The sequence below is a fragment of the Balaenoptera physalus genome (assembly GCF_965194825.1).
Source record: "Balaenoptera physalus genome assembly, chromosome: 3".
Lineage (NCBI taxonomy): Eukaryota > Metazoa > Chordata > Mammalia > Artiodactyla > Balaenopteridae > Balaenoptera > Balaenoptera physalus.
Genome location: NC_138890.1, coordinates 132982402 through 133005334, shown reverse-complemented (window position 1 = coordinate 133005334; position 22933 = coordinate 132982402).

Sequence of the window (22933 nt, the reverse complement as noted above, 5' to 3'; positions counted from 1 at the left end):
CTGAGTGGCTGGCACTGTACTCAGAATTTATAACAGGGCTTTAATTCCCACAACAATCCTGCTATGTATTATAATGATTTTCACTATTCTAATTTTACAGCGTCAGGAAACTGACGCTTAGCACAGCTGAATAACCTTCCTAAGACCGCGCAGCTAGTATATGACTTCAAGTCCTAACCTTTTTCCAATTTCATCACATAAATGTGACATTGATGAGTAAAGAGGAAGTGAGGAGACAGTCATGGCAGGGAGGGTAGCATAGACCGAAATGTATCCGATATGTGTGGAAATGTACCTGGTGTGTCTGGGGACAACCCAAAGTCTATGATGACCACAACAGGCTCTCTGTGTGTGAATAGTCAGGAGATAAATTTGAGAGGTAGTAGGGCTCAGATTTTCTTTTTTGAACATAAATTCAGCTGGGATGTGTTAGATGGGTGGAAGGGGTGAGTCTGGAGAGCAGCCAGATCAGGTAGACAAGTACCACAAATGTCAGAATGAATGAGAGGCAATACAAAGGAAAGACCAGACAGCCTGGGTCGATTGCATTTGGCCTAAGAAGAAACAGTGGCATTAGTATGGGCATCAAGATTTTAACCACCAGGACTGGGGGAATGATGAAGGGCAGAAACAGGTAAATTCAAAGAGGCTACTTTTTTTTTTTTAAATTGGTGGGTTGCTCTAGGAGTATCAGTAATCAATACCATTGGAACTTCTTGATGGAAGCAGATTCTATCAGCTTGATGTATCAAAAATCAAATAATACCCTTAGAATAATGGAGAAACTTATCGGCCAGGAAGTTTGGTTCCATAGTTGTTGAGCTTTTGGTTCTTCTGGGTTGAGTTGGTAGCCTCAAAGCATTTCAGAGAGGTTGCATTTTATGAATCAAATCATCCTTTTAAAGTTCCTCTTAAAAAACAACCTATGGACTGGGAGAAAATATTTGCAAATGATGGGACCGACAAGGGATTAATTTCCAAAATATACAAACAGCTCATTCAATTCAACATCAGAAAAACCCACAACCCAATCAAAAATTGGGCAGAAACCTGAATAGACATTTCTCCAAAGGAGACATACAGATGACCAACAGGCACATGAAAAGATGCTCAACACTGCTAATTATTAGAGAAATGCAAATAAAAGCTACAAGGAAGTATCACCTCAAACAGGTCAGAATGGCCATCATCAAAAAGTCTACAAACAATAAATGCTGGAGAGGGTGTGGAGAAAAGGGAACCCTCCTACACTGTTGGTGGGAATGTAAATTGGTGCAACCACTATGGAAAACAGTATGGAAATTCCTTAAAAAGCTAAAAATAGAGCTACCATATGATCCAGAAATCTCACTCCTGGGCATAGATCCAGAGAAAACTGTAATTCGAAAAGATACGTACACCCCAATGTTCATAGCAGCACTATTTACAATAGCCAAGACATGGAAGCAACCTAAGTGTCCATCGACAGAGGAATGGATAAAGAAGATGTGGTACATATATACAATGGAATATTACTCAGCCATAAAAAGGAATGAAGCATTGACATTTGCAGCAGCATGGATGAACCTAGAGATTATCATACTAAGTGAAGTAAGTCAGACAGAGAAAGACAAATATCATATGATATCACTTATGTGTGGAATCTAGAAATACAATACAAATAAACTTATTTACAAAACAGAAATAGACTCACAGACATAGAAAGCAAACTTACAGTTACCAAAGTAGAAAGGGGTAGGGAAGGATAAATTAGGAGTTTGGGATTAACATATACACATTACTATATATAAAATAGGTGGACAACAGGATTTACTGTATAGCACAGGGAACTGTATTCAGTATCTTGTAATAACCTATAATGGAAAAGAATCTGACAAAGAATTATATATCTATAAAACTGAATCACTTTGCTGTATACCTGAAACTAACACAACATTGTAAATCAACTATATTTCAATTTTAAAAAAAGTTCCTCTTGACTGTTAACCTGTGTGGGATCCTAAATTGGCTCTAACTGCTACTTGGATTATTGAGAAACGGGGGAAGGGGAGCATAGGGGCATGACGTGAGTTTGCTGATATCCTTATTCATCCATACTTTCAATATTTATTTATTGAGCACCTACAATCTGCCATGAGCTCTTCTAAGTCCTGGGCACAGCAGTGAATAAAACATTCATGGAATGTCCAATCTAGAACCCACTTTCTTCGCCAATGGGACCAAGAGGAGGGTTACAGTGGGGTGTTCTGTGGGTTCACATGTGTCCTGTGATAATCCCATAGACGTGGTAAAGGCCATGCTGAGGAAAATGCCTGCTCTTCTCTTTTTTTTTTTTGAAATTTTTGAAACCTATTTTTTACAAATATTTTTATTTATTTATTTATTTGGTTGCGGCAGGCAGGCTCCTTAGTTGCGGCTCACCGGCTCCTTAGTTGTGGCATGCAAACTCTTAGTTGCAGCATGCATGTGGGATCTAGTTCCTTGACCAGGGATCGAACCCGGGTGCCCTGCATTGGGAGCGTGGAGTCCTAACCACTGCGTCACCAGGGAAGTCCCTGCCTGCTCTTCTCTTGAACTGCACATTTTGTCCTGAAATTCAAATTCAGTCACGCAGCCCCTGCTTCAGAATGTGGTCTTCACACACCCCTTGGCTTTTCTAGAGGGGAGTTTACAAGAGACTGGGTTGCCCTCAACTCTTGCTTCCACTGGAGGCTGAGAAACCCTTTTTCTTCCCCTCTTGCACCTGGCACTTCTGGGACCTCAGTCTTGTCTTTGTGACTAAAAGAGCAGAGTATCAGTCAGACTTGGGACATGATTTCCTTGGAGAAGCTTAAACTACAAGAGTTTATGTAAAGGGCTCTTTGTACCTCACCACACTGAGTATAATTTGGAGGAAGCCTGCAGACTCCAGATAAAGTTTTATTCTTTATATATTTATTATCTTTGCCATGGTCTATTTTAGTGAACATGGAAAACAAGCCTTTAGCCTGAATGGAGAGCCAAACATTATTTTTAACTTATAAAAGTCCTAGCCCACAGTCTTTACTGTTTTTTCTTTTCTTTTCTTTTTTTCGTAAGTTTCTTTGCTCAGTTGGGTCCGGGCCCTTTCTGGCTTGTCTAGTTTACACTTTGGGGGAGATAGATGACCCCTGAGGCTGGTCTCCCATGGAAAGGGAAAAGCTTCTCTCCTCATAGTCCTCCCACACGCACAGCAGGTTTTCCTTGGCCGAGCTGCTGTCTCTCTCCTTGAATGCCTGCTTGTCCTGGGGAGACAGGCACGCTTATTGTTCTTGGAGGAGGAGAGGGTTGAGTTACAGCTTTTCTCTCGAAGAGTCATGCTGCCTCTGAAGCCCCCAGTGGTCTGCTCAAGCCCAGGGGCAGTGTCAGTTCTCAAGGTCTCCACTAGGCTCGCCGTCCCAGGGCCCCGACCTTCTCCGCAGGTGGTAGAGTGCAACTGGCGCTGGGCTGAGGCATAACAGCCTTGAATTCAGTCCTGGCTCCTCCATTTATTAGCATCACTGGACAAACCCCTTCACTTTTCAAGTCTCAGGTTTTTCTTCTATAACAAGAGGATGATATCACTTCCTCCGAGAATTACTGTGAAGACCAAGTGTGACAATGGATGTGAAATGCATGTAAATTTCACACACCGTATAGACGTTTGGGTTCATTCCAGTTTGCTCTGACCCAGGGTTCAGATGATCCACATGTCTCGGTGTTTCTTATGCCAGGGTGGCTCTGGCAACCCATCGGCAGGGATTGGGTCAGTTGATGGATAAGGGAAGGTAGGGGTCTCTGAAGAGGAGGGCAGGAGGGAGAGTGGTGAGGAGTGTGATAAGCAAACGGAAAGGAGTTGTATAGAGAGAGGGCTGCAGGCCGATGATGGGCTTGTTTTGGGAGGGACTTTGTGAGACATAGAGGTTCAAGCGGTGCTGCTTTGGGGCTCAATGCACAGAGCAAGGAGAAAGCTCTTCTCCAAGCCTCAGCACAGAGCTCAGCGTGGCTTCAGCTTGGTGAGGGCTGCTGGGAAGGCAGAGGCAGCCCTGCCTCAGGCATCATGCTGTCAGACAACATTGGCACTGGCAAATACGTCAGACTTCAGTCACTGTCTTCCCAGGAGGAATATGATGGTGAGGGCTATTTGTGAGCCCGGGAGACATGCCCTGGGTCCTATCGGAGAAAACTGGTGAGACTGACAGGAGGCTGGAGGGCTTGTGCCATTCAGGTGGGAACAGAAGTTAGTGAAATTGAGTTACTACTCATCTGTTACACAAGATAGTGAAACCTGAGGAACTGGAATGACACAAACATAGGGGATCATCATTTTAGGCACCTCTGAAACATTAGGGTAGAGGCAGAAAGGAACGGACTTTAGAGTCAGATAAACTAGGGCTCAAATCTCTGCAACTTAGGGCAACTCATATTGTCTCTTTAATGCCCAGTTTTTTCATTTTTAAAATGGGAATATAACCACTCACCCTGTAGAGTAATTGGGAAAATTAGAGATAGTATATTTGGCGGGCTTAGCAGAATACCCACTGTGGGACAGATAGTCAATAAATTACGGCTCTCTTTATATCAGCATCCTTTAGTCCAGGCCATGTGTTCCAATGGTGGCACTGCAGGGGTTGGAACAAATGCTGACTGACATGACCGGGTCACAGGGGGACCTTGTCCCATTCCTCAGGACCTGGGGCAGTTGGAGAGCTCTTAGAGATTCCCTGGTATTTAGGGCCAAGGGCTAGAGTGGGTCGGTAGTTGGGCAGGTTGAAAAACGTACTTGTCATTCAGCCCACCATCCTGTCCCCAGGAAAACCATGTGTATCAATTTCCTATTGCTGCTGTAACAAACTACCATAAACTTAGTGGCTTAAAGCAACACAGATTTGTCATTTTATAGTTTCGGAGGTCAGAAGTCCAAAACGGGTCAGCAGGGCTGTGTTTCTTTGGAGGCTCTAAAGCAAGAATCTGTTTCCTTGCCTTTTTCAACTTCTAGAGGCTGTCTGCATCCCCTGGCTTGTGGCCCCTTCCTCCATCTTCAAAGCCAGCAATGTAGCATCTTCTAACCTCTTTCTCTCTGACTCTGCTTCCGTCATCACAGCTTCTTCTTCTGACTTTAGCTCTTCTGCTTCCCTCTTTGCATTATAAGGACCCTTGTGATTCCTTTGGGCCCATGCAGATAATCCAGGATAATTTTCCCAGCTCAATATCCTTAACTTAATCACAACTTCGAAGTCCCTTTTACCTTGTAAGGTAACACATTCACAAGTTTTGGGGATTAGGATGTAGACCTCTTTTAGGGGGGCATTATTCTGTTTACCACACATACCTCTATTGTGGGACTTGAAAGCAACTCTATTCTGGGGTCCAGTTTTGGATCTGGAGAAGGGCTGCTTCTGCGCTAACACTTTCTCTGCAACTCTCCTAGTATATGTGTGGGTGTCTTTCTCCCATTCATCATAAGCAACTTTACATGCAGTGATTGTGTCTTGTTAATCAACCTCTTATCTTTTCCCTCTTAGTGTCTAGCATAGCGCTTTGCTCATAGTGGGCACTGAGTGCATATGTTTGCCAAACAAATAAACCACTTGGCTTATGCTTGAGTAATCCTAGGACATTGCTAGTTACAAGGTGGAATCCTGGAAAAAGCAGAGGATACTACATGTGGATGGTTTAGACAAAACCAGGACTTACTGTGAGTTGGTTCTCCCAAGGGGTCTTGGAATTACTGATTTTCCAGAAAATCCTCCCGATTAGTCGCACTAAAGATGCTGGTGCAGGTGATGGGGTGTGATGGGCTGCCCTCTCTCTCTCCCAGAAGGCGACTTAGGATGTAGAGGTGATGCACCTGCTAAGGGAGGGCCAGTGTTGTCTGAATTAGGATGTTAAAGAGGTAACTTAAATGTTTCTTTAAAACATGTTGGGGAAAACTTTTGGAGTAGCTTTTTTTTTTTTTTTTTTAATTATTTATTTATTTATTTATTTTTGGCTGTGTTGGGTCTTTGTTTCTGTGCGAGGGCTTTCCCTAGTTGCGGCAAGCGGGGGCCAGTCTTCATCGCGGTGCGCCGGCCTCTCACTGTCGCGGAGCACAGGCTCCAGACGCGCAGGCTCAGTAATCGTGGCTCACGGGCCCAGCCGCTCCGCGGCATGTGGGATCTTCCCGGACCAGGGCTCGAACCCGTGTCCCCTGCATTGGCAGGCGGACTCTCAACCACTGCGCCACCAGGGAAGCCCTGGAGTAGCTTTTAAAATATAAATATATATTGTAAAGTTATAGTAAAATTAATGTGAGGAATATAAAGCCTGGAGGTAACCAGTTTCTGGTATGGAAAGAGTGACACTAAGCGAAATAAAGGAGAAGAGGCAGTGAGTAGTCAGAAGTCCTAAGAAGAGAACGGAGGGGACCTGTGTATTGGTCTCCTACAGCAGCTGTGACAAAGTACCAAAAATTGGGTGGCTTAAAACAGTGGAAATGTATTGTCTCACAGTTCTGGAGGCCAGAAGTCTGAACTCAAGGTGTTGGCAGGGCCGTGCTCTCTCTGATGGCTCTAAGGCAGAATCCTTCCTTGCCTTTTCTGGCTTCTGGTGTCTTCTGGTAATCCTTCGTGTTCCTTGGCTTGTAGATGCATCGCTCCATTCCCATGGCTGCCTTTTACTGTTTCTTCACATCGTCCTCCCCCTAGCTATTCTGTTCCTGTCCAAATTTCACCTTTTCAGAAGAGCACCAGTCATACTGGGTTAAGACCCACCCTAATGACCTCACTTTAACTTGATTACCTCTGTAAGGATCCTATTTCCAAATAAGATTGCATTCTGAGGTACTGAGGGTTAGGACTTCAATATATCTTTTTTGGGGGACACACAGTTTAACCCATAACAACCTATTAGATCCAAGATGGCAGCTCAAATACTAGATTGGGGAGCAGAATTGTCAAAGGCAGAGGAACAAGCAACCACATAGGAAGAATGGACTGTTGGGATGATTTTAAAGGAAAGAATGGGCCAGAGTGAAGAACCAATGGAATATAGTATTTCTTAGGTCATACCTAGCTTTTATTGATTTAGCATGATTTGAATTGGAACTCTGGACACATAAGTATTCATGAAAGCATACTTACTGACACTTAATTGTGTCAGGAAACTGTGGGAAGTCCATATTGGCTGGAGGTGGCTCTTAAGAGGCAGAGGGGGATGGGGACAGAAGGGTAGATTGGGGTTAGGTCATGTGGGACCTTAATGGCTGTTGAGGAATCCATATTTCAGTTCAGTAGGGAGGGGGGTCCAGGGATGGTTCTGTGCAGTCCAACGACACAATCAGAGCTGAGTTTAAAAAGTTTAATCAAAAAGTGGTGGAGGTTAGATTGGAGTAGGGAGAAATGAGATGTGGATCTTCCAAACAGGAAGGCTAGTGCAAGAGATTAGATGAGAGATCAAGAGAGCTTGAACTTAGGTGATGGCAGTGGGCGGGCACAGGAGAGGAACCACGTAAGAGTATCATTTTTTCCTAGGGCTGGGCGGGCTGCTAAGGGTAAGGGATCTGAGTCTTACTCAGTTTGTGAGGATCACTGGAGGGGATGGTTAGAGCACCCAGCACCATTAGATATTTGAGGTAGTTCAGCTAACACAATTCTTTTCTGGACATGTCATTGGGAGAGAGTCTGGTAGACTGCTGGATGGATTTTGAGAGAGTCAAAAGAGATCAACCCAAGGAATAAGGAGAACTGGGGAAAAGGAATGAATGATCTACATATTTGAAATAAGCTGTGGAGCTAGATAATGTTCTTTGATAGGTTTCCCTGTGTATGGTTCTGTCATACCAAATTAGAAGATTTCATAGTCTAAGAGAGCCTTCCTGTGGAATGTAAAGACTTCAGACCATGGATCCAAAATAATCAAAATCTCTAGAAACACTCATTCCTATTGTGATACCATGTTATTTATTTTTCACAGAAGACTAGATTGAAAAAAAAATTGTACTGAATTTTTGCTTTATTTTCTTTGGACTCCATGCAGGGTACAATGGATGAAGTGATAATTGCTAACCCCCATCTCTGGTCAAAATAAGCAAAACTTTGAATTAGACTTGGGAGTTCTCCAAGATACATTACCAAAGGACTTTTCATTCTGCGACTTGAATTCCATTGTCTGTCCTGTGACTAGCTGAATACTCTTTTTGCTGTGTTTTCAGAGAAGATGAGCTTGATTCACAAGAACTTTAACACGGTGCAAAAGGCAACATTCATGTTACTAATATCTGTTCTTAGAGCCTGGGAAATCCCTCTGTGTTTATTGACTTCACTAGCTCTGAAAACCAGCATTAGGGGCATAAACTGAGAACACAGGGCTTGGAAGCATCTAATTTGGGCTTAGGTGCTTTTGATGTAATGGGTTACCTCTGAAGCCTCCTTGTCTTCTGTTATTAGTCACTAGTAGAGAAGGGCAGGAAGTGGTGTGCTTTAGAAACCAGGGTGTGGTGAGTTGCTGGCTTCAGGTCTCAGGCATGGGACAGCACAGTAACTTTGCATTTGGCAGTTTGCTGTCAATTGTGGAGCCTTAGGATGTGCCAGCCATACAAATCGTTGTGCTGCGCTCGGCAGCGTGACCCCTTTACACAGCATGAGGATCATGGGGACAGCAGATGGGCATGGGATGCACAGAGAGAAGACCAATCTTTAGTGGATTTTTCCTGTTTAGAAAGCATTGTTCTTCTAGGTTACTGCTGGTATCCACTGTCTCTCCACATCTATCACTGATCAAGGGTCCAGTAGAGAGAAAAGAAAATGATTCTAGGGATATATCATGAGCAGTGATCAAGGTCCAAGACAAGGAGCACTGATTCTGGTTCTAGCTCACAGCTCCAGGTTTCCTGTAAGTATTTACACCACAGCTTCTGCTTTGGTCATGGGCTCCTAGGGGCTCCCAAATGGCACCATCTTCCAATTTTGATCTCTTTTCTCCTACATAGCATGTCTTTTGGGCTCTAGAATTTCTCACAAGGTCAAGAAAGAAAGAAAAAGAGAACTAGTATTTGGAGAGAGCATACTATTTAGCAAGAATTCTTCTACAAGCTTTTGTTATCTCCTTTAATCCTAAGCGTGTCCCTCTCAAGTATCATTATATAATTTTACAGATGATAAAACTGAGGCTTGGAGAGGTTGTTCACATTCATAAAAGTTTTAAGAAGCAGAGCCCAGATTAGAATTCAGGTTTGGCTTTGCTCTATGTCACTGTGCTGTCCCTGTCACTTTGCTTTCTGGGCTAGCAGGCAGAATCTCCAGGTACCAGGGTCTTTTACCACCAGACTGTGCAGCTTTACATGAATCTTCCTACCTGTTTGTGCTTGGTTTCCTGGATTGAATATGAGGACAGTAATTCTGACCCACCTCATGAAGATCTGCCAGGGCTAGAGTTTGTTGCAAAGAATAAAAGCTTTAGAAAATATTAAATTAATATTTACCGTAAGTCCACAAACATTGGACAGTATTAATGGAGTGCTTTTCCTTTCATTGCCCTGTCCCAGACACTATGCAAACCAAGTGAAACAGGTCTGGCCTCAGTCCTCCAGGCACATGTGATAGCCACTTAAGTTAGATTTGTTTTAGGCCAGAAATAGGAAAAAGAAACACATCAGTGATTGTACAAATACAAACAGATACAGAGCATAAACAAACTGGTTAGAAACAAAATGTTCTTGGAGTGAGTGGAGTAAAATTATCTTGCAAAATCCTGAAAGAGAAAGGGAATGCTTTGGTTAGAGTGTGTCTCAGTGGGGAAAGAAACCCCTTCTTTTCTGGTAGGTGGTACATTTTCTTGGCGGTCATGGGAAAGTTTGGAAGGCAGCTATGCTCACCACTATACCACCAGCGTCGCTAATGGGCAGGTTTGAATAAAGGTCATTGATGGATCAGGAGCAGATGAACAGGCATCCTAGATACAAGAGATGCTTTGAGAGGACAAGTTTAGGGACAAGAATGGGGCATGTTGGAAGGAAAGAAGGGATGGACACAACTAGGAGAGCTGAGTGATCCCAGGGAAGTGCTGTAGTCTGGGGGTGTCTTGGGTGCTTTGAGATGTGTGCTTTTTTAAATTGAAATATTGTTGATTTACAATATTGTGTTAGTTTCAAGTGTGCAGAAAAATGATTCAGATCATAAATATATATATATTTCAGGTTATTTTCCATTATAGGTTATTGCAAGATATTGAATTTAGTTCCCTGTGCTATACAGTAGGTCCTTATTGCTTATCTATTTTATGTATAGTAGTTTGTATCTGTTAATCCCATACTCCTAATTTATCCCTCTCCCCCTTTCCCCTTTTGTAACCATAAGTTTGTGTTCTATGTCTGTGAGTCTGTTTCTGTTTTGTATATAGATTCATTTGTATTATTTTTAGATTCCACATATAAGCGATATCATATAATATTTGTCTCTCTCTGTCTGACTTAGTTCACTAAGTATAATATTCTCCAGGTCCATCCATGTTGCTGCAAATGGCAATATTTCACTCTTTTTTATGGCTGAGTAGTATTCCATTGTATATATATTCCAAATTTTCTTTATCCATTCATCTGTTGATGGACAATTAGTTTGCCTCTATGTCTTGGCTATCGGAAATAGTGCTGCTATGAACATTGGGGTGCATGCAACTTTTTGAATTAGAGTTTTCATCTTTTTTGGAGTAGGACTGCTGGATCATATGGTACTCTGTTTTTCGTTTTTAAGGAATCTCCATACTGTTCTCCATAGTGGCTGTATAAATTTACATTCCCACCAACAGTGCAAGAGGGTTCCCTTTTCTCCACACCCTCTCCAGCATTTATTGTTTGTAGACTTTTTTGATGCTGGCCATTGAGATGCATGGTTTGTGTTCTGCTTCTGATCTGTAAGTGATAAGAAAAGAGAAGCAGAGCTGAGGGCTCTGAGGTGATGGGTGCAGTAGAATCCAGTAAAACATGAGAGGCCTGCCTGGGCCCTGGCTGGCAGAGGTGGTAGTGGTGGTTGTAAGGGCCAGTCTTAAAACTGCATCATGGTGTGTTAGAGTACCCTCTCTACTCCCAACCTGCCTATCAAAACTGTACCCGGCCTCAGTGTCCATTGTGGATGCCACCTCCTCCATGCAGCCTTTCTTGATTCCACCAGACTGGTGTCTTGTCTCATTTCTCTGGACACCCAATGCTGCTTTTACCTTTTCTTCAGGGACTTCACACATTCAGCAGGACTTCCCAGTTATTTATGTACATGCCATGTCCATCCAAATAGTAATCTCCTTCAGGGCAAAGGAGTACTTTATTCATGAGGGGGGTTCCCCTAGCACCCAGAGAAGATGTACTAAACACTGTTTGTGGAAGTGAATAGAAGAAATAGTGAGTTGAGTAATAACGACGTGGCAGCGATGGGAATAGCAGGGATCAAGCCAGTAGTTCCTTTTTTAATAATTTCCTGGGATTTTATTTTTTTTAATTTATTTTTTTGGCTGCATTGGGTTTTCGTTGCTGCGAGCAGGCTTTCTCTGGTTGAGGTGAGCGGGGGCTACTCTTTGTTGCGGTGCATGGGCTTCTCATTGCGGTGGCTTCTCTTGTTGTGGAACACGGGCTCTAGGCACGCAGGCTTCAGTAGTTGTGGCGTGCAGGCTCAGTAGTTGTGGTTTGTGGGCTCTAGAGCACAGGCTCAGTAGTTGTGGCACACGGGCTTAGTTGCCCCGCGGCATGTGGGATCTTCCTGACCAGGGCTCGAACCCATGTCCTCTGCATTGGCGGGCAGATTCTTAACCACTGTGCCACCAGGCAAGTCCAAGCCAGTAGTTCTTGCCATAGAAGGGGCATGTGTGGGTTCTAGCCAAGACTTCAGACATCTGAGGCTATCTTTGGTCTTCCTTTCCATCCCTCTTGTAGCTCCGCTCAGCCTAGTGGGATAATATCGCCCACTCTCCTGCTGTATCCACGGTGGAAAAATGGGGGAAAAGAAGGAAGAAAATATCACTTATTAGGTACCTACTATGAGCCAGAAGTTTCTTAATTATTTGGATTTTCTTGATTATAAAATGACATTGATTTTGGAACAATATTTTTGGGAAAAAATTAAAAACTACTGTATGCTACATTAATTTGTCAACTATAAGACCCATTTTGATTTTGGTAAAGGAATTCTGGGATGTAATGTGAAGCTCAGCGGCCCCATCCTCTGCTTCTCTGGAACCCTAGAGGTAGGACCAAGCCCTTCTTCAACTCCCCCAAGAATCCGTGTGAGTCAGCAGTGTAGATGTTACTAGGATTTCATAGGAGAGATGCGAAACGGGGTGTATACCACACACTTACAACAGACAGCTTACTAGTGCTGTTACTAATGAACTTTCTCAAGCACGTTGCCACAGGAGGTCCTTTGATTTCTCTTTTCCCCCGTTGCATCCAACCATGCATGCTTCTCTCTCTCTCAGTTCTCCTCTCCAGCACCCCCAAAGTAAACTCCTCTTCTTTTTTTATACAGAGTAGTTCAGCTCTGTCTTGTCTACCCCAGCATTCTCTCCTTATCAGCATTCACCCTCTTTTGAAGCCAGTTTAGCGAATACTTTTTATGGCTTGACGGTGCCCTTTGTGATCTCACTCCAGTCCCTGATTTTCTTAATACAGTATATTCTTTCTTAAAAAAATACTGAAATCTCTCCAGGATACCTAGTGAATGGTTTTTGCCCCATCCAGCTAAATATATCATCTAATTCACTCCTGTTGTTATCTGTGCTACAAAGTAGGTATTATTATTCCCTTTTTCCAGACAGAGAAACAAGTGCAGAAAGGTAAAGCAACTTCCTGGTTACAAGGCGTGGCAGAGTCAGGATTTGAATTCAGGTTGGCGGACCCTGAAACCTGTGCTCTTTCAGATGTGCACACATCTCTGTTCAGTGCAGTACCCGAAAACCCCCCATTTCCCAGGAGGGAGCAAGCTCTCAGCCATTTAATCAGGGGGTAAAGGCCAACTCAGAATCTACCGGACCCTGAAAAGCCTCTGGACTAGGGGATATACAAGGGTGGAGGTGGGGTGGGACAGAGAGGAATGGTTTGTACTCTGAACAAGTCTTCATTCGACCCAGGGAAATGGGAATTGTTCTGAGACAGTTGCAAAACTCAAGTTATAATCCAAGGTGGTAGATTAGGGGTTGGGAGGGAGGAGAGCCTCCGAGAGGCCTCCCAGAGGAGAAGGACAAGCGCACCCCTGAAGTGGAGTAGCTGGTGGCTGAGGGAGAGACTGGGTGGTGGAGGAGATGGCTCCCTTCATTCTGAAAATGTGCCCTTGAAGAAAAAAAGGAGCCTGTGGCCAGGAGCTTTATTGCACGCTTGAAGTTGAGAGCTGGGAGACACAGGATTTTACAGAGCATTTCAGAAACCTAATATTAGGTTTACAAAGATTACATTGTTTAGGAAAGGAAAGGACTTTATACTACCTTGTCTGTGTTCTCCTAACCTTTCAGAAGAGCCTGGGGGCTCTGAGGGGGAAGTGTGGAATGTTGTGTGCTGATTGTTTTAAAACTGTTTCCTGTATGCAGAGAGTGATTTTTTTTTTTTTTTTTTAAAGCTACAGACTTTGGCTTTCTCTTTATTTCTTTGTTCCTGTGTTATGCCCTGTGCATTATTTAGACATTTGGCAGAGATGTCGAAGTGTTTGCATTGTAAGTGGGGGATGAAGCTGGAGAGGTGGAGAGAAAACAGGAGATAGAGTTGAGCATCAGGGCCACAGAAGGTGAGGAAGGGGAGAGAGGTGTGTCCTGGGTCCCCAGGGTGGCTGAGGAGGGGAAGTGAGACCCTGGTGCCCTGGCCACAGCTGCTGTCTGAGTCTGCATCCAGCTCTGTGAAGGGTGATTGCCCTGTTTGCTTCCCTCCCCTCTCCTCTCCATCACCTGTGCTCATTTATATTCTTGGCTGAAGGGTTGAGTATTTCCTGCTAAGATGATCTTTCTGATCGGCTTTGCTATTCTTATTTTCCCTTCTTGGAGTTTTTCCCTAGAAAGACATTTTTATTATATCTGTACAGCACTTTTTCCTAACTGAAAATCTGTACTGGAAGTGTCAGAAAGAATGGCTTGGGCCAAAGGATCGTGGTTGGTCAGCCTCCCTATTGCAGGATGGATCTCAAGGCACAGAAATTGCAGGGATTGGAGACAGTGGCAGATGAATGCTCCCAAGGCAGCCCGGCTGCTGGCCTCCCAGGACTTTATCAGACACATTTTTCCTGGAATAGCTTCCAAAACGACCAGAACACCACATCATTTATGAGATGAAGACCATGTGACATGAAAGAGTATTGGATTTAAAGAGTTTTATGGACATTCTGTTAATGTAAATCCAGTTTTCTGTACCATAAGGGATGTGACTGGAACTCCGAATCTGTTATCTCTTGCCTTCAGATAGAATTCATTAAATTGATATGCAGAGAAACTATAGTTTACATTTCTAGGACTGAAGGCACCTTAATTTATTTGAAAGATGTTTATTCTCCAGCAGAGTCCTCTCTGCTCAGTTCTCCTGTTCTTTATGCCTCCCTGGCTAGGTCTGTGTCTGTAGCTTGGAGGAGATGGCTACCTTCCACCAATCTGGTTCATTAACATACTTCTAGTGATGGATTTAGTGATGACAGGAGGAAAAAGTCCTAACACTTAAAGCACTCAGGACAAGAGTACAACTGGAGATGTGCACATACCATGTCTAAATATTTAAAAACTAGAAACCAAACTATGCCCAAAGCCTGGCCAGCTTCCTGCTTAGGAGCCCTGCAGCCTGTTCCCTGGGACAAGAAGCAAGTGCTCCAGAAGCTACAGGAGGACACTCCGCTGGGGACCAGCTCTGCTTCCCAGGAACCAGCAGTGCTGTGGTTCTGCTGGGGTCGGTGGGAGCTGGGTCCGTGCCCAGCACTCCTGGCAGATCACTGGAACTGTCTGGGCTCAGGATGGAACTGTGGACCAAGTCAAGCTGCTGGAGAGCTGGGAAGGGCATGTTTTCCTCCACTACACCTCATTTGTTGTCATGGGCTTTTCAAGTCATTCTAAGCACCTCTGAAAATGATACCACGGGAGCAGAAGAGAAAAGAGGGAGAAGGTGTGTGGTTATTTGGGGAAGTCAGTCTACCCAGACGTGTCTAGTAGATAATTTATTGTTTCAGCTTTAAACAAAAGCAAAGGCAAAGGCTGTGATACTCTCTCCTCCTCTCCCGCCGTCTGACACACCATGCCCCAAGGCTCTCGGTCCCCAGTGCCACCTGGCCTGGGGGGCTTCTGCGGCCCATTCCTCCTTCTCCTTTAATTGTCCTTCACTCAGTCAATTACCAAACTTTCTTGTGAGACTAAAAAGAGAAGGACAATCTTCGTGTTTTGGTGGTGGTGGTGGTGGGGCTTCTAAAGCACAAGACCCTGACCCAAAAGTCCACTCACTACCTTTCCTCACTCAGGTGAGGGCTGAAGGCAGGACTAATAATGCGTCCTGCCCGTCAGGCTTGTGCTTCTGTCTGTACACAGTTCTCACTGTGTCTGAGGCTTATCCGTGAGACTCCAAATGAAAGCACAACATCCTGTCGTAGACAGAATACTGCCCCCTGCCACCCTCCCCTGCAAAATATCCATGTCCTAGTCCCCCAGACACATGAATATATTACCTTACATGGCAAAAGAATTTTTCAGATGTGATTAAGTTAGGGATGTGGAGATGGGGATTATCGTGGATCATCCAGTTATTATTTTTTTAAATTGAAGTATAGTTGATGTACAAAATTACGTAAGTTACCGGTGTACAATATAGTGATTCACCGTTTTTAAAGGTTATACTCCATTTATAGTTATTATGTGGATCATCCAGGTATAAAAAAAGAGGGAAGGGGCTTCCCTGGTGGCGCAGTGGTTGAGAGTCTGCCTGCCAATGCAGGGGACACGGGTTCGAGCCCTGGTCTGGGAAGATCCCACATGCCGCGGAGCGGCTAGGCCCGTGAGCCACAACTACTGAGCCTGCGCGTCTGGAGCCTGTGCTCCGCAACAAGAGAGGCCACGATAGTGAGAGGCCCGCGCACTGCGATGAAGAGTGGCCCCCACTCGCCGCAACTGGAGAAAGCCCTCACACAGAAACGAAGACCCAACACAGCCAAAAATAAACATAATAAATAAATAATACATAAAAATTCAAAAAAAAAAAAAAAAAAAAAGAGGGAAGCAGGAGAGGCAGAGGAGGAGATGTGAGGAGAGAAGCAAAGGTCAGAGTGATGTGATTGCAGGCTTTGAAGGTAGCAGAGGGCCATGAGCCAAGGAATGCAGGTGGCCTCTAGAAGCTGGAAAAGGCAAGGAAGTGGATTCTCCCCTAGAGCCTCTAGAAGGAACCCAGCCCTGCCAACCATTTTAGATTCCTGACCTCCAGTACTGTAAGATAATAAACTTGTGTTGGTTTAAGTCACTAAATTGTGGTAATTTGTTACAGAAGCGACAGGAAATGAATATACCCCCCTCCCAATCCATCCTAAGCACCCGTTGCCTCCTTCAAATCATAGCCTCAACCCACTGCCTTTGGGATGCTTTTCCTTCTTTCTGACTAACTCACACCATTTCCCAGTTCCCACTAACACACACCACAGCTTCATATACTTGGATTGGGATTTTGAGAAGTCCCAATGTGCTCTGCAGTGTTTTAGGGGAAAAGAGAACCCCTATGTAACAGATGTATCAGTGAGCCGGGCAGACAGGCAGCTGTGCAGGGGACCCGGGGTGACAGGCCAGCTGTTGGCTTCTGAGGAAATTGCCTTGATTGGGAAACCTGATTAGTTAACTGTGTGCAGCTCTGTGTTGAGTCACTTCTTGCCCCCCCCAAGTCTTGACCTAAGCCTCTACCAAGCATTTCACGTGTGCTGTAGCTGTGCTGCAGACTTGCAAGGGGAGTTAAATGACTGTGTTTGGGCCAGGGTGGTAAAGGGGAAAAGGCCCCTTTGAAGCCAGAGTGCGGGAGGCAACAGTGATAATTAATTTTCCCAGGGGATGCTCACCTGCAGGGAAGAATCCAAAATACTTTTACTGAGAGAGGCATGCTGTGGCCATAAGGGCTTTAGAATGAAATTCCTTTATGATGTGCGTGTGCCTCTCTGTGCAAATTACTACTTTTCAACCGTAGGATCTGGGGACATGCAATAACCAAGTGGAACTTAGGAGCTTGGTGACACTGGGGACTGACAGCGCTAAAGAAGCAGAGGCAGCCTGTGTGGAGTTAGCTTCTTCACAGCTGGGTCATTGCTCCCATTACACCCAGCCAAGGGCTCAGTTACCTTTAGCATAGGTACTGTAACAGTTAAACAGGAAACAGCATGTGTATCTTTTACTGTGTCCCACCATAATCATTAGGTGCTCAACTCCTGTGTGCCAGAGAATATGCATAACCCTTTTGATCTGCTATAAAACAGAAGCAGTTTTACAAATTGCATTTCTTGCGATGAGCTTAAAGTTCTTTTGAAATACCATGACCCCCTTCATAATGTGACATTGTCATACATGCCACACACCCAAATCTCAGCAGTTCTATCTGTAAGCACAACGAAGAAACAGTTTTTCAACACAATCAGAAAGCTGGCTTAAGCCTAGGAAAGATTTTGGTTATTTAAGTGATATTGGAATTCAAACTCTTATGCTAAAGCCAGATAGGTTTCTGTGGGTAGTCCAGTAGGTAGGACTTTGTAATTCACCAACTACCTACCAAGTAATTCCTCATCTTCAAGAGGAGGAACTGGAAAAGATAGTAAATGATGGTGGAGGTTATGGGAGTGAGTGGTTGCTTTGGAATTGGTGGCAGTTGTGAGGATGTGATGACAGACAGGAGGTGATATTTGAGGTGGGAGGGGGTGTCTGACATGAGAGAACAGAGTTGGGAAAAGAAGGTAGGAAATGGGCAGTCCACTCAGCAGGCAATGCTCTCCATCAGATCCACGTTTTGGAAGTGCAGATATTCTGGGAACAGTGTGGCAAGAGGAAAGAAGCAACAGCTACGTTCATTTTCTCCCATTCGTCCTCCTTTTTCCCTCCATCCACAACCCTTTACCACATTAGCTGGTTGGAAAATACAAAGCGATTAAAAAAGAATTGATAAATCAAAATTTGTTTTTCATTCAAGAAGTAGGTTCTATCAACGAATAGTCAAGTCGAATTTGTGAAGAAGCTTATGGACATAAGCTCACAGATGCTCAGTGTGTCCCCGTCATGTCACAGCACACATCAGTCCTGACCTCTGACTTATCGCAGACCCTTTGAGGGAGTCACTACTGCTGGCTAGACAGGCAGCCACGGTGGGTTCCTTCATTTCCTCAAGGCGTGGGGAAGGATTGGTTCCAACATGACTTCTTAACCACAGTTAATCTCTGATCTAGTAACTGAGTGACACCTTTTTGAAAGTGTTCAGTCTTTTTTGAATAACCCTGTACAGCTTCTTTGGATTGACACCCGTTTGCAGGCTACCATTGCATTCACTTGGTCTCTTCTAGTAGCATTCTGGTTTTGAAACTGAGAGCTAAACCTAGGTGTTTTAGTCACATGCAGTCATTCTAAAAGGGATAGGAGCACTTGTGAAAAAGAAGTCATTAAATTCTAGAAACATACGTGGCACACATAATTAGAGGGAGCTGCTCAGTTGTTTACAACTTGCATTGTGATTTGGAGCAAACTGAAAGGCTTCAGAAACAGGTCTTTTTACTTCTCTGAAATGTGTTTTGTATTACTGTGGGTTTACTGAAATTCTAAGAAGCTCTTAGTAGTTTAATGCTAGCTAGATGAAGAAGTCAGAGCACTTTTGTAGGCACCCCATATAAGAGAGTAGAGCAACCACCAGAAGTCAATTTCATTATTCTCTTTTCTATTTCTCATTTTATTATTCCAGCCCAGGACATGGAATGTCTTGGTAGATTGAACAGCTGTGTATATTGACTCAGAACTGAGAGACAAAATGTGTCCCTGTCTGAGATTTCTGAGAAAGTATTGTGATGAGATTTATCCAAATCACTTAGCAAATATAAGAAGTGGGAAGTTTCATCATCAGTCCAGGAGCAATCATTTTTGAAATTGTCTGCACTTAGAGAATTAAAATGATAATCTTGACCTGGCTTGGGTACTTTTATTGAAAACTCCAGAGTTTTATGTAGTGTCAACCTACTTTATGTAATTTCCTTAGACTTAATTTTTCCTTTCAATTTGAAGTGCTCAATCTGTTTTGTCATTTAAATTAAAGCCTAGTGATGAGAGTTGAATTATTTCTTAGTTTTATTGGATTTGGATTTTTTTTATGGGAGTCTTATTCGTCTTTCTAGAATGATTCTGCATAAGTGTTGCTTCTTTTTACCATTTTTTCTTTATTGCCTGAAATAAATCAAGTATAGCTAAATATGTTATCTCTCATTATATTAGTTTTGGCAACGTATAATGGGTCAATATTAAAAGAATTAAAGAATTAGTGGAAATGCTGCAGGTTTTTTTGTGGGGGCGAGAGGATGAATCTTTCGGGTTATCTATTCCCTTAAGACTTGTTAGAATCATATTAAGTTAGCTAAGCATATTCCCTGGAATGGCCTGATATTTCATCACATTTGAAAGCATGTGTTTCCTTTCTAAAGCTGTAAGCCTTAATATTGCTGGGGCTGGAAATAAAAATTTCAAATGTCAAAAATTTCTCACATTGTGTTTTCAAAGAGAACAGACTTCACTGATGTGAGTGGTTGATGCTTTAAAAGTTCTAAGCAAATGTTCACTTTCAACTGAAATTCTATTCCATCTGCCTAGTGAATCCATGTGAAGCACATCACCCTCAAGTTATAGTCATTCTTTCTTTGGTGTGGGTCCTCATCTAAAAACCTGGGAAACGTGCCCCACCGAACAGCACACCAAATAAAAATCATTTAATAATGTGGTACGTTCCATTCCAGTGTATTTCCCAAGGTCTCGGTGAAAGGTATATACTCCAAGCTTGCTAGGAGAACATAATTAGGGAGTGTGGGAGAGGAGTATATGATCAATCTAATCTGTTATTCCTATCTTGCAAAATCTTTTGATTTCTCTCTCAGTATTATAGTGAGGAATTTCCAGCATCTCAACTTCATCTAATAGGGCCCAGCACTTAGTCCAAGTTTCCACCAATTATGGCAGCACACAATTGGAACCACTATCAATTATTATAGCTATCACATTAAATGCAACACACTCACTGAGAAAACAGTCCTAAGTATAACTTCAGTCTGATGTAAAACTATGCTTTTCTTTCTTCGGTAGAGCACTCTTTTTATCAGATTTTTCTCTTTACAAAGAGCAGAGCACTCTTTGTACACAGATTTCCAAGATTTTTGTCTAAAGAGATTAGCAAAATCCTACATTTCCTTTTTTGCACGTAAGCCCTTTCCTCCAGATTTTGACTTCAGATGTGAGTACCATCAGTCATGTTGGGATCTGACTCTGGGTCTAGAAATCGTAGAGGTGACTGTGGAGAGGGGCATGAGAAGAATGGGTGTGCTGGTCATTATGTGTTTGCTCCTTCCCATTGGTTCTTTGTCTTCTCTGTCTTGCTCTATGCATTTGCCGGCTGACCTCTGGGACTATGTCACCTGCCCTCTGGCTTCTTACTGGTTTAGGTCAATGGGAAACAGAGGATCTTGGGCAGTGAAAGGGAAGATAGTTCAGAGTTTTTATTTTCCCTTCCTCGTTCTTCTTTTGCCAGGGTACTGGATGGGACTGTGTTCCTCTATAACCGTAGCTCCCATGGGGTGGCCCTCTTCCTGGACAGGTCTCACTGGGTTCTGGTCACACATCTCCCTTTTCTTGCTCCTTTGGCCTTAGTGATGATAATGACTTCCTGCTGTTTGCACGGAATGCCTCATCATTCCTTATTTGTTCCTTAATCCTGCCTAGACCTTTGTAAATAGTTTTAAATTAAAGTCTTTTCAGTTAATAATACTGTATTGTACACTGAGAATTAGCAAAGAGAGTAGATCTTAAGTGTTCTTACCACGCACTCACACAAATGGTAACTATGTGAGTGATGGATGTGTTAAATAATTTGTGATAATCACTTCACAATGTATATATACATCAAATCATCACATTGTATACTTTAAATATATACAATTTTACTTGTCAATTATACCTTAATAAAGCTAGGTGGGAAAAAAAAAAAAACCCTTTGGTTATTCTCTATGTTACCTGCAAGGACCCTACCTGATAAAATTAACTTTTCCTTTTAAGATACCTCCAACATCTAAGGCTATTTCATTCATATTTGTGCAACCAAATGATAAAGGCCTCATCAGATGAGGAAAAGATGTTGCTTTGGCTACAAGGGGGTGTGGCTGGACGTTTGGAGTCTCCTAGTTCTCAAATCCTCCTAAATAGCTCCACTCCAATTCTTGGATCCCATCCTTTTCCATCATTGCTCTACATTTAACACGAACATCCTAGTGAATCTGTGAATTCAATCAGTGGAGTTGGTTTTCTAGGTACTTTAGCGTTATGTCTCTAATAGATACAATTTCTTTTAGCTCAGTCCGTGCTTTAAGATATATGTAGTGATTTGCCTTTGTTATTCTCTCTTTTAAACTGGCCAGACCCAATAGAAGAGGCCATCCACCCCTCTACATCCACCCCTAGAATTACTCACATCGTTTATATTGTTCCATGACAGTGAAAGGTCGGTCCTCCACAGCCTTGCCTTCAAAAAGCGCTTCATTTTAAGTGATCCCAGGAGATACTTTAATGAACTGTTTCTCATGTCTGCCATGAGCCACAAGATTCTCTTTCCTGAATACTAGAGGGATTTTTTTACTGCCTTCAGCCTGAATTGGGCCAGATGACCAATCCTAGATTTGCCTATTTCTTTAAGGGTCTATTACTTGCAATTTCATTCTCTGGTATCAAGATTATGTTTCAGTCAGCATACTTGATTTTAAGCAACAGAAATTGCCTTTATATAGTTTAAACCAGAAAAGACATTTTTGGAAGGATGATGAGTAACTCACAGATTCCACTCAAAAATGGACAGAAACTAATTGGAGAGTCTAGAAAATAAGAAAATTAGTTAAAGTCATGCCAAAGCAATAGTCTGGTTAGGATTCTACCATGGGACCATGCCATGGTAGCCATTGATGGCCTCCCTGTGTCGCTGAGGCTGTGAATAATTTCTCGACAGTTCTTGAATATTCAGGTCACTTTCTCAGATTGCAAGTGTCAGAATTTCAGATTGGAGCATCTGATAGACTAAGTCTAAGCTCTAGCTGCTAGTGAATGAGTATGAGCCTGGGCCTTGCCTCCAACTAATGTTCCCACAAATGGGAATTCTTGCTAAATTAAAGGAGTGCTCAGTTGCTGGTTAGCTAAAGGTCAAGACAAAAACCTAATGAAGCAATCACTGTCTAACATACCCGTCCTGCCGTCTTGACTTTGTGGATGATTCGAGTCCCTTTGTGGCGCCAGTGTTGGAAGAGCAGTCAAGCAGACTGGCTATAATTATTGGCCATAGTGACTCAAATATGGAAGCCATGGCTACTCAAATTGGTGATGGTTTGAATTTTTTTAAAAATAAATTTATTTATTTTTATTTTTGGCTGCGTTGGGTCCTTGTCGCTGCACGCGGGCTTTCTCTAGTTGCGGCGAGTCGGGGCTACTCTTCGTTGCGGTGCACGGGCTTCTCATTGCAGTGGCTTCTCTTGTTGCGGAGCACGGGCTCTAGGCACGCGGGCTTCAGTAGTCATGGCACACGGGCTTAGTTGCTCCGCGGCATGTGGGATCTTCCTGGACCAGGGCTCGAACCCGTGTCCCCTGCATTGGCCGGCGGATTCTTAACCACTACGCCACCGGGGAAGCCCAGTGATGGTTTGAATATTGTGATGGGCATCATTTATGGTCTAAACTCCTCCTCTCCCTAATATCCCAACTGGTCACAAAGCTTTGTTGA